The sequence below is a fragment of the Callospermophilus lateralis genome, unplaced genomic scaffold (assembly GCF_048772815.1).
Source record: "Callospermophilus lateralis isolate mCalLat2 unplaced genomic scaffold, mCalLat2.hap1 Scaffold_52, whole genome shotgun sequence".
In the NCBI taxonomy this organism is placed as follows: Eukaryota; Metazoa; Chordata; class Mammalia; order Rodentia; family Sciuridae; genus Callospermophilus; species Callospermophilus lateralis.
The window spans coordinates 730,646-743,292 of NW_027514454.1; positions in this window are offsets into that span (position 1 = coordinate 730,646).

Below are 12,647 nucleotides of genomic sequence, written 5' to 3' on the forward strand. Positions count from 1 at the left end.
TACTTTAATTTCCCTCTACTTTTATAGATTTTCAGAATATTTCAAATTGGCCAAAGAAAGTGCTTGAAAGTTATTACGTCTTTGTTTTCTGTTTATTTATAAAACATTGCTTTTAACATTTCTAGCAACATCCTTGCTTTATTACATAGGATGTTTTGAACCATCCTCATTTTTTTTCTCTGACATGTTACATAGGACCTGTGCCCATCAAGGAGTCCTGGTTCCTTTCAATGAAGAACAGAAATATACCTCAAAGTCTGTCATGAGGGGTGTAAAAAAGAATTTGTAGTGGACAAGTATCCCTGCAATTTTAATAGTGACAGAATGATAGAACATGAAATTGCCCTGGATTTTCCCATTTTAAACCTTTGTCTTTCTGTGTTATTTTTCTCAGGAGGTATCATTGCACCAGAAGATTTTTCTTTACATTTACAAAGATTAGCCAAGATGTTATCTTTGAAAATAAGAATTAGGAAAGTGGTCCTGCTTGCCCAGATACCCAAATGCACTTTCTAAGCAGTAGTGACTTAACTGGCCCTATACTGGCCCAGCGTAGGCAAGTTGGTCAATGGAGCATAGTTTATAGTCCCCCCAAAAAACATTGATTTGCCCATTGAAATTACTATGATTGAGGTAAAATTTTACTTCAAATTAGGAAATAATAAATTTAATGAAAAGTTTTGGGGCAATTGGAACCATATATTCTTAACACCATATTGAAGAATAATTCTCAAATTTATTAGTGTTCAACACTATAGACATATTCTAAGAAATATAAAAATACTTTTATAATCTTGGGAGTGGGAGTGGAAGAAACTTACTAAGCAAGACTTCTGACCCCAAATTTATAATGAAGAAAACTATAAAAATTTAAATTTACAAAAATAGAAAATGGACCAGGTAAAATGGTGCACAACTGTGATCCCACCTATCAGCAGACTAAAGCAAGAGGATCACAAGTTCAAAGCCAGTCTCCACAACTTAGTGAGACTGCCTCAAAATAAAAAAGGGCTGAGGATGCAGCTCAGTGGTAAAGCACTCCTGGGTTCAATCCCCAGAACCTGAAAAAATTACATAACAGACTAAGATATATTTCATATATGTTAGCAAATGAATAATACCTGGATTACACACAGATTATCTATTAATGTCAATAAATGAACAGAATTTATGCACAGGAAGTTTTCAAATGAATAAAATGTTTCAGTGGCATATAAAGAGATGCTCAGTGTCACCAGCATTAGGGAAATACAAATTAAAATAACAATGAGTAATTTTGTACAAATACTCACAAGGCAAAAAATAAAAACATAGTTGTGTAGGGTTTTATTTTAGTGTGCTACTAAAGATTGAACACAGGGGTGTTCTACCACTGAGCTACACAGACAAGGTCTTCCCAGGCTGGCCTCAATTTTGTGATCCTCCTGCCTTAACCTCCCAAATAACTGGGATTACAGGTATACAACACCGCTCCCAGAAATACATAGTTTGATAATAGCTACCAGTAATGTTATGGAGATATGGGTAGTGTATATATATATATATATATATATATATATATATATATATATATATATATATATATTCTATCTTCAGCAAGAATACAAATTAGTATAGCCAATTTGAAAGTGCAAAGGTCTTAGTATTCCGTAAGATGGACATAATAAAAAAGAAAGTCAAAAACAGGTATTGATAAGAGTGTGACGAAATTCAAACCTTGTTGCATTGCTGGTGACAATGTAAAAGGGGCAGCTACTCTGAAAAAGTTTAGCAGTTTTTTAAAAGTTAAACATAGATTTACCACAAGACCCAGCACTTCAAAGTATATACCCAAGAGAAATGAAAACATTCACAAAATGTTGTGCACACAAATGGTCATAATAGGAATATTCATAATAGCTAAGATGTGGAAACAACCCAAGTGTCCATCAATTGATAAATTGAAAAGTAAAATATGGTATATCCATGTAGTAGAATATTACTCAGTCACAAAAAGTAATGAAATGCTGATTCTAAAATAAGGGTAATTCTCCAAACCTGCAAGTAAGAGGAGGCAAACAAAGGACCACATGATATATAGTTACATTTTCTTTGTAACATCTGGAATGTGGAGACAAACCAGATTAATGGCCTAGTTGGCTATAATGGATGATTGCAAGGTTTCTTTTTCAGGGTGATGGAAATGATTTAAAATTGTGATGGTTGTAAGACTCTTCAAACATATGAGTAATCTGGCTGGGCATGGTGTCACACACCTATTATCCCACTTGGGAGACTTAGGTAGGAGGATTGCAAGCTTAAAGACAGCCTCAGAAACTTTGCAAGGTCCTAAGGAACTTAACAAGACCTATCTTAAAATAAATAGATAAGGAAAAAAAAGTGCTGAGGATGTAGCTTAGTGGTTAAGTGCCACTGGCTTCAATCTGTGGTACAAAAGCAAATACAATCATATGAACAATAGTATTCATATGAACATTATTAATATCTCCTTAAATGGGTAATTTTATTGTGAGTTATACCTCAGTAAAACATTTAAACGTATGGATATATTTGACACAATTACAGTTCTAGCAATTTGTCCTTCAGAATGATTTATGTTTATATACCTTGTTGTTCAAAGATATATTTGGAGCAGCTCTCATAATTTCTGTTATGAGACAATCCCCATCCAGTAGTATTTTAATAAATTAAAAACTATAATGCATGACTTTCAATATATTATTCTTTATTTAGAAATTTGGATTTGAAGTTCTACTGTTCTATAAAAAATGCTATAGAACAATACATGTAGTATAATCCCATTTACATGAAAAAATCTGAAAGTATATTTTGCCACACAACTATTAAAAGTGCTTAGAAATTGGCCTGAAAGCTTACCTATTCAGTTTGTAGTAGTTACTTTCTGGGAAAGGAAGCTGTTTGGGCTCAGAAACAAAGGAGGCATCCATGTTTAATCTGCCATTTTTATATTTTAAGGCTTTGTGCAATGAGAATGAGCCACTAGTGTTCAAAAACACATAGACACAAAGAAAAGCCTAACTGTAAGTATGCTTAACACAAAAGTATCTCTTAAAATTTAAATGTATTCATTTTATAGTATTTGCTCACATAGTGCATATGTAAGTTCACTTTGGAGATAGAATTCTATTAAAATAGAATGCTTCACTGTTCAGAAACCCCAGACACCATAACTGATGAAGTCAAAGGGGGAAAGGGACCCAGGGAAAGAATAGAGAAGTTCAGTCTCCAGAATGGCAGTAAGGAAGGTTTTGACTCTTCATCACCCCCAGTGACAGTTACCTTGATTGTGAATTGACTGGATCAGGACACTTAGAAAGTTGGTGAAGACACCTCTGCATGCATCTGTGAGAGTGTTTCCAGACATGATTGCATGTGCATCGCTGGTCTTAGGGGAGACCCGTGATGAATGTGGACAGCACAGTCCATTTGGCTGGGGACTCAGAAGAAAAAGCAGAAGCGGGAAGCAGGCTCAAACAGGCCCAGTAGGTTCTCTGTTTCTTCACTCCTGTTATTGCCTGTGTACATCAGACTCTGGCTCCTTCAACCTTTAAATGTGGACTCTCACCAGAAACCCTGCAGCCTCAGACTGGGCTGCACCATTGGTCCCTCTTGTTCTGCAGCTACAGCTATTTGGGACTGAACAGTTACTGGTTTCCTGGGCTCTCCAGCTTGCAGAGAGCCATTGTGGGACTATCCAGCCTCTGATCACATGAGCCAAGTCATTAAATTCTTTTTTATAATTACATACACATTCTGTTGGTTCTGTTCCTCAGACTCCCCTCAGAGTGGAGCAGAGAGTGAGTGAGCCAAGGTTTCTTGAGAGAGATCCAAGGGACATAGGTTTTGCTTGAACACAGGTTTGTCCTTTATGTTTTTGTACTGCTACTGGAATTTCAGGTAATGTGCTTACAGTCCTCTGGGTCTTCTGCTGGTCTTTTTATTGGCAGGAGTCAACGTGATTGAGAATGTGAGGAAACTGGTACTTAGTGTACAGGGCTTTTGGGGAGCTCCTGCTTGGACAATCAAAGTGTTCCTGGAAGATGTGCTTCCTGGATGATGGTTAAATTTCTATTTGCCTTTTTCCTTGATTCCAGGTGGAGCCTTCGTTATATTACTGAGTACATTTCTTCTGCCTTGTCTGGCTGCATGCTTGAGACTTTAAGTTTAAGGAGCTAGCCAAGAATTTGGAAACTGCTGACTCCTAGCCCTTTCTGAAGCCTAGAAGAAGCTATCCCTCAATTGAATTAGCAGCAATGAATCTTAACTGGTCACCTCCCCTATTCTGACTCCAATGTGGAAGCTTGACATATGTTTCCACTCATGTCTTCTAGGTCACTTGGTCATGGTTATTTTTTGTTCAAGAGGTTTCAGGGAGTCAATGCACCTGTACCAGCTAGGTGTCAACAAAAAAGAAAGAAAGAAAGCAGCCAGGCGCAGTGGTGCATGCCTGTAATCCTGGTGGCTGGGGGTGGGCACTAAGACAGGAGGATCGCAGGTTCAATGACAGCCTCAGCAAATTAGCAAGGCTCTAAACAACACAGCGAGACCCTGTTTATAAATAAAATATGTAAAAGAAATGAGGATGTGGTTAGCAATTAAGCACCCCTGGGTTCAATCCCCAGTACCAAAACCATAACAAAACCTACAACCCTACAGGAGGGGACTGTCTTACTTAATGAACCATGAAGCAAATCAGGGTTCAGAGCTAGCTCCTGGAAAGCCAACAAACAACCTAGGATGTGAACCAATGGCAAGTTGCCTTGAATTTGCTCAGGTGGTACTCTGCTATCTGGAAGGAGTGTCTGTGTATTTTCTCAATTTTATTTTTTCTCAAAGATAAACAACCCAGTTAATTAATTACAAGTACTTGCTACATATGTTAACAAGATATCTTTCGAGGAGCTGGTTCTAGTCCTTGTGGTATTCATAATCTTGTTCAGAGGTAAGGCGTTGCATAAGATGTAATAAATAATAATAAGCTTTAAATAAAATGCCATAAAAACACTTAGAAGATAGTACCTATAGGAGCAAATTAAGAAAAGAAAATGCACACAGTAAATCAAATGGTTTTATTGCTGGATAGATGCTCTCATAAATGCTCTATGAGAGTAGTGTAGAAATTAATGGTTCAAATGTTTTAGGTTAAATGTGAATTTTATTTTTCCTTGATATCTCTCTCTCTCTCTCTCTCTCTCTCTCTCTCTCTCTCTCTCTCTCTCTCTCTCTCTCTGATTTCCCTGGTTTTCAAAAGTTAAGTTTAGACACTTTCAAAACCCAGGATCTTATGAGTACCAAGAAGAGGAGACTGGGTAGTGGAGAGAAGGGGAGATGGCAGATAAGCCTCACAAGGCAGCTTGAAGTGTTGCTAGGTAACATCTGTCTTTTATTTTCAAAGAACTTCCTGAGGTGCTTGAGGCTTTGGGCAAGTTTTGATTTGTTTCCTAGCAGTGAAATCTGCAGAACTGTGTGGTTTGCTCTGGTGCAGTCAGTAGCAACCAAATGTCAGGGCTTCTTTAGACACCTGTCAAGGGGTACATGTCACAAGAAAAAATGAGGCTCAGGGGAAGCAGGTATCTCATGTCCAAGCTGTTTGTCCATTTTTGTCACAATGCTTTGTGTTGGGACTCCAATGCTAATCAAATTCATATGCAGTTTCTGTCTTTTAGGAGCTTCAAGTCAAGAGACGAACAAACATCGTTCAAAGAATCACACTGATGGCTGGGCACAGTGGTGCATGCCTGTAATCCCAGCAGCTCAGGAAGCTGAGGCAGGAGGATGGAAGTTCAAAACCTGCTTCAGCACCTTAGTGAGGTCCTGAGCAACTCAGCAAGACCCTCTCTCAAAATAAAAAAATAAAATAAAAAGGGCTGGGCATGTGGCTCAGTGATTGAGATCTGTGGGTTTAATTCTCAGTACCAGGAAAAAAAAGAAAAAGGATTATAAAATTAGAAAATGAGAGTGGTACAAAATGTGAAGGGCAAGATGGTATGAGGACAGGGGCCTGTGTCTCCCACTCAGATGATTGATAATGATGATCAGAGAAAGAACCACCCTCCTTGCACAAGCTCTATGTGCCAGGCCCTGGGCTCAGTGTTCACTCAGGATCTAATTCACCTCTCACCACCCTCCTCAGGGACTACTGACATTTCTGGGGGAGAAGATCTTGGCTTGAATAATTTACCTTGGTGAGATACAGTTCCCTCTTCTAAGAAGAATTATGCCCTCATCCACCCATTCGGTCTTCATCCACCCATACAGTCTTTCTATAAGTTGGAAAGATGGGAATCACTGTTGACCCAGCCTCCCCCGTATCAGCTAATCACCCTGCTCTGCGCGCTTTACCTCCTAAATATCTACTGAATTTCTGTGCCCCCTCCCTGATCCCATTACCATCTCAGAGTGAGACTCCTCATGGCCTCCTGCTCCCTTTTGCCTCCATCAGATCTGTACTCTTCAGAGAAGCCAAAGTGATCTTTGGCAAAGGATTTGACTATGTGTCTTTCTTCTTTGAAGACTTCACATTGATTTAAGGGTAAAAACCTAACTCCTAGGCCCTGAACTCTTGGGCCCCTGCCTCCATCTTCAAACTCTATCATATACCTCTGCCCCTTGCTTTCCTTGTTCTAGACCCACTGGCCTCCTCTGTGCCTCAGGGCCTTTGCACCTACCAACTGCCTTTCCTGAAAAGCTCTTATTCTCCCTTCTATGCTTAACTCATATTGGGCCCTTAGGTTCTAACTTCTTTCTTCTTTCATAATTGTGAAAAACAGGTCAAATTACTCTCATGACAATAATTTCATTTCTTTCCAACTTTAGGTAAATTGATCTATTTCATAATTAATCTATCACATACATGCTATATGTCTATCTGTTTGCTGCATGATTCTCAATTCAGGATTTGGCACATAGTAGGCATTCAACCATCTTTGTGGAATTAATAAGAGAAATTTTCAGAGCTCACATTGTGAACATCTGGCAGAACTAGGATGTGAACCCATTGTGACTATTATCAAAGCTTATGCTTAATCTCTGCACCCTACTATTGTGACCCAGGCCACCACCATGTTAATGTCTTAACACGTCAGAGCTGAAGCATGCTTCAGAGTGAATATGTACAGATGGAGCCTCCTCCTTCTCTTTCACAGAACATTGTGCAGCAGCCATGTCTCCATGTAACTTGGTTACTCTCTCCCTGTCCTCACGTGTGCTGCTTCTGAACTGAGTTGGAAGAAGCTCTAGTGATAAAAATCAAAAGAGATTCAAGAAAATTATTTTTAGAAAAAAAGATTTAAAAGAATGGAATATAGAGGCTGCCTGAGTTTTTATTTATTTGACCTTTAAAGAACAGAAAGCAATTTGTGAAACAAGTTTCAGCAAGTCATTCAGCCAGAACGTGATGTCCATCATCAAGTATGAGATAGGACTGGAAGGAAAATACACAAGATGATTTATTGTGGTGTCAAGTTAGGTAAGGAAAACACACAATGCTAAGTTCATGAGGTTAGGGAGGTTTGTCTTTGCTCACAACCATGTCCCCAGTCCCGGAACATTGCTAGTCATTTAACAGATGTGCAGAAAATACATGATGAATAAATGAATGAAAATGTGATTTCAAAAGTCTATAAACTAGTGAGGATGTGCTAGGTTGTGCTACAGTAACAAATAAGTCCAGAATCAAAGTGGATTATCAAAACTTATGTTCATGTCCTACTCTGCAAGTCCACCAAGGGCTGAGGAAACTTCCTAGACAGCTGCCCTCTCCATGCATTTTGACACCACTACAATGTAACAGGTGTAGAGAGATGCATGGGGAGTCAAGGAGTGGAAGTGATCCCCATCACTGGGTAAAGTAAGTCATAGGGCCATGCCTACTTCAAAGGGGAAGGGAAGTAAAACATTCTCAGTCTCTCAGCAAGGAATAAACCTGACATTAGTGAACACAGTAATACTCACCACAACAGATAGACAGATATTGGAGTGCATTGGGCAATTTGCTTCTCCCAAACCTCATCTTTTCACCAATACTTTAATGACCTCACTTGTGACTTTGAGATTTTTCTTAAACATGTGGAATTCTATATTTTCCTGTGCAGAAGATCATTTTAACTCAAAAGTCCAGCAATTCATTTCTTACATATCAAAATTTTTCTCTAAGACAATTTTAGTGATGTAAATTTTAGAAGGATATTCACAGAGATTTCTCTGAATGAGCATTCACTGTACAACTGTCTCTCCATATCTGCAGTTCTGTGTCCTTGGACTGAGCCCACCATAGATGGCAAATATTTGAGGAAAAAATTGTATCTGTACTGAACATGTACAGACTTTTTCCTCATTCCCTAAATAACACAGCAGAACAACTCAGCATTTGTATTGTATTAGGTATTATGTTTAATCCAGACATGCTTTAAAGCATACAGGAGGCTGTGTGTAGGTTAAGTGCAAATGCTGCACCATTTTACCTAAGGAATTTGGGCTTCAACAGATTTTTCTGGGAACCAATCCTCTATGGATACCAAGGGAGAACTCTATATCCTCCCTTTCTACCCCGGTATCAAGACATGGCAATCTCCTTTCTTGCCTCCCCTCCCCCTGGCCCCATTTTATTCTTTTTTTAACTGAAGCCTGAGAAACTAGTGGCTGGCTGGGCTGGATGGGCAGCATTCCAGGTAATCTGGGGTTTGGAATTGACACTTGGTCTTCCAGCGGCAGCAGCATCATCTTCTCTTAGAGGATCATCTAGGGCAGTTTTTTGCGAAGTGGCTTCAATAAAAATGTAGGACATGATCAATAAAGGTATTTCCCACCAAGAAAGCAGGAAGAGAAACTTATTAAAGGTAGTTTATTGTTGATCATCTACAGTCCACCCTGCTTTCCTTTAGATTTGTTTGGCTTACAAAAATCAATTTTTACAAAACCTATATATTTTTCAAAGCACACTGCAGGATTTTTAATATTGGGAAATCAGAGTCAAGAGGAAAGACAATTCTGTATTGAATCTGATGTTTTACCTTCACATACTCTCCAAAAGTTGTTTTTACTGTGAACAAATTTTTAAAATGTAGTTTTCCCCATCTTGGTTATTCTGCAGCTGGCTGAGTTCACTGGGTCATGAATTGCCATGATCAATGAATTGACTTAAAGTATTGAGGAGGTGAATTTGTAGTATTGAGTTCTAGCTGGAAGAAAATCTTTTTTCCCTTTGTTGTGCTATAGTGTTACCTCAAAGAAAGTGAATCTCACCCTGGGAATTGATTTTTTTGAAAAGGATAGGGTGGGACAGGGATGGGGGCTTCTTTCTGCAGTGCAAAAATACCTAGTCTTGAATTGTCTCAGCAAAGCCAATGCAATTCAGGGGGACACATCAGGTATTAAGGGCACACATAATCCTTAAAAGTAAATTGTAGAGGCCCTGGTAATATCCATTTTTGCATTGTGAAATTACCCAAAAGCTTGCCACCTACTTACTGTGTGCTGCAAGACACCATCCTGAGATCTCAAAACTCTCCCCAAGTTCTTTGTGGTTGCCATGGGTTGGGCTGTGCTTACTGCCCCTCACTCTTCTTGCCTTAGTGCCATGAGGCCCCTGAGTACCCACAATGAAGCCAGACCTCAGGCAGCGATGGTGGACCCAAAGGCAAGTTAGGCCAACAAACCCAGCCAACTAGAAGCGACTGAACAGAAAGCCCATGGGCAGGACTGAATAGCACAAAACTAAGTGTACATGGTTTCTCTTTCTAGTCCACAATTTTCTTCTTAGGCAGAGAGTTTAATTCACAGTAAAGCCCAGGAGTCTCTCAATTCAGGCTCTTTATTTTCTCTCAGCTGTAAGTCCCAGGGTGAGTCCCCTCTCCCCTCATTTTCAGCACCATCCCTCCCTCTCTTCCTCACTCTTCCTGTCTCTCCTTCTTACATAGTAGGGACAAAAGATGCGTGTTCTAAGGGCTGATCTGACACTGGCACTCACCAGGAAAGCTCTGTTTTTGGCATACAGCAGAGAGAGACTGAGCAGACACAGAGACCCCGGCAAAGCCCACATAGAGCAGTGAGGAGCCGTGGGTACAGGGATCAAGAGGTGACCCACCCCTCCCCCTCCCTAGGGGGGCTCACATTTTATTTTATGTGAACCAACATTTATTGAGCATCCACTGTGTGCTGGGCAGCATGAGGGTGAAAACTGTGGGACAGAAGCCCTATCCTCAGAGGCCCACAGGTGAACAAGGTCCTTGGCAGCCAAGAGCTTCCTTGAATTTTGACTTTGATAAAAATGGGTATGAAAAAGTGTTGTGGGGTCCATGAAAGTGTGGCTGATATTTTTATAAGAGAATATGAAGGAAATTCAAGTCCAATTGTGAGAAATTACCATAATGCTGTCTGTCATAACTCCATATGGACAAATATGGACACTGCTCTTGGGAATACACACACACACACACACACACAGAGAGAGAGAGAGAGAGAGAGAGAGAGAGAGAGAGAGAGAGAGAGAGAGAAACACACAGTGAATTATTTTGTTCACGAGCAAAACACAATAAGGCAAAGGCAACACTCAACTCCAGGTTGTCTGTGGATTCCTTTCTCGGGTCACTGCCTTGGGAGGTATTCGTTGCTGCTCTCCTTCAACAATGAATGACTGTGTGTGTGTGTGTGTGTGTGTGTGTGAGAGAGACAGAGAGAGAGAGAGAGAGAGAGAGAGAGAGAGAGAGAGAAGGGGCTATTTTCTATAACAAAGGTCAGTGGACTTCACAATGGATTTTAGTGGAAAATTGAGTGGACAGTGGAGGGTGTTCAGGACCTCAGGCTCTAGAATGTGAGACCACCAGGGTCTGTCTTTGTGATCATGGGAAAATGAATTCTTTTGCCTCCATTTCTTCATCTGCAAAATGGCTATAATGGTCTATCTGCCCCACTGTGTGGTAAGAGTTAAAGGAGTTAATCCACATAAAACACTTAATGAACAGTCATGTTATTGTTGTTTTATATACTGGTCTGTATGTTGTTTCTATCATCCTCAAGCCAGTCAAAGCTCCAGTCACTGGAACTTTGTGTGGGCAGGATGGCCACAGAGCTATGCGGCTCAGGGGAGCAACACACAGAGTGAGGGAGATGCTGGGCATGGACACTGCCACTTGGTGTGATCTGAAACCATATCTGCTTATCCTTAATTTCCTCTTCTGAAAGCCTCTCACATTCATTTTTTTAAATCCCAACCACCATTTCTCTATGTTAAAGTTCCATGATGCCATTGCCTGGGGAGAGAAAACACATGTCCCTGTCACTACGTGACAAAGACACCTTGATGCATTCCTGAGCCATGGGTGCAGCCAGAACAAGCCCTTTTGGTATGAGAAGGGAGAACAAACAATTGGGTCCCCACTACCCCTCAAAGAGACACGAGAGATTCGGAAATAACTCAAGGATCACAAGGTTCTGCAGCTCAGCCTGAGCTTTCCTCAGGGCTGCTCAGGGCTCCCTGCAGCCACAGAATACTTCTCATTATTCACATGTGGCCAGCAAGTGCCAAAGACAGGGACCTAGGTAGGCTCCATCCATTTCCCACCAAGGCTCAATGACTTGAAGGCAAAGAAGTTAGTAGAGGGACCCCTGAAAGGGACAAAGTTTGTTTTTAAAATGAGAAACAAAATTTCTCATATGGAAGGAAACAAAAAATAGAAAGATGAAACAGGAAGGCAAAATTTCCTTCTGTCTTGGTGGTGATGGAGTAGGGAAGAAGGAGGCAGGGGGCGACAGGTTCTTCATTGGCCTCCCTGTTCCTATTGGCTTAATCTTCTGTAAGCTCCTGGAAGTAGCACTGCACCTTACTCCCTCTCTATTTATGCCATGGGGACTTCCCTCCCCTTCCCCTGACACACTTTGTGACCCAGATGGTGCTTGTAGGCAACACCGGCCACTCAGCAGGGTACAGAATGGAAGAGGCTGGTGGTGGCCTTGGAAGGAGGCCTAGATGATTTAATCTTAAGGATTCAGGGGTCTAGAAGCAGGGACATGAGCTACAGGGGATGGGGCTATCCCCTTGGCATTGGGTGCTTCTCTCTCCATGATGAAATCAGCTGGAGAAGGACCAGCTCAGAGCCCAGGGCAGGGCCTAGTGGCCCAGGTGGAAGTGAGGTGATAAGTGTTCCCAAGGAGTCCACTCCCATTTCCTTTGTCTTCTGATTCCATGTCCGTTGCTCCTTGGGTTAGAACTTTTCTAGCTCAGGCCAAGAATCTCCTGTGACAACCTAAACCAAGTTGCTTTATCTCACATCCAGTGGCTGCATTCTTAAGGATTTTTGCCAAATTCAATTGCACTGGACTTGACACAAACTATTTAGCAAAGATTTGAATTGGAGAATTCTTGGTCAATCAGAGTCAACTTCTGATGGAGAATCTGGACTAGTTTGGAAGTGGCAGAAAACTATCCCTAAATTATCAGTGCAGTCTGACATTTATCACTTGGACCTTGACAAGTGGTTCACCCCCACAGCTGAGGTCACACACATTTGGGGGCCCTGACAGAAGCCTTTGCATGGGGTTGTACAATAAAAAGGCAAATGACAACTTGGCCCTTTTGCTGGGAAAGTGGAGAGTCCCAGGAACAGAGGGGTGTAGTTACTGGGGCATTT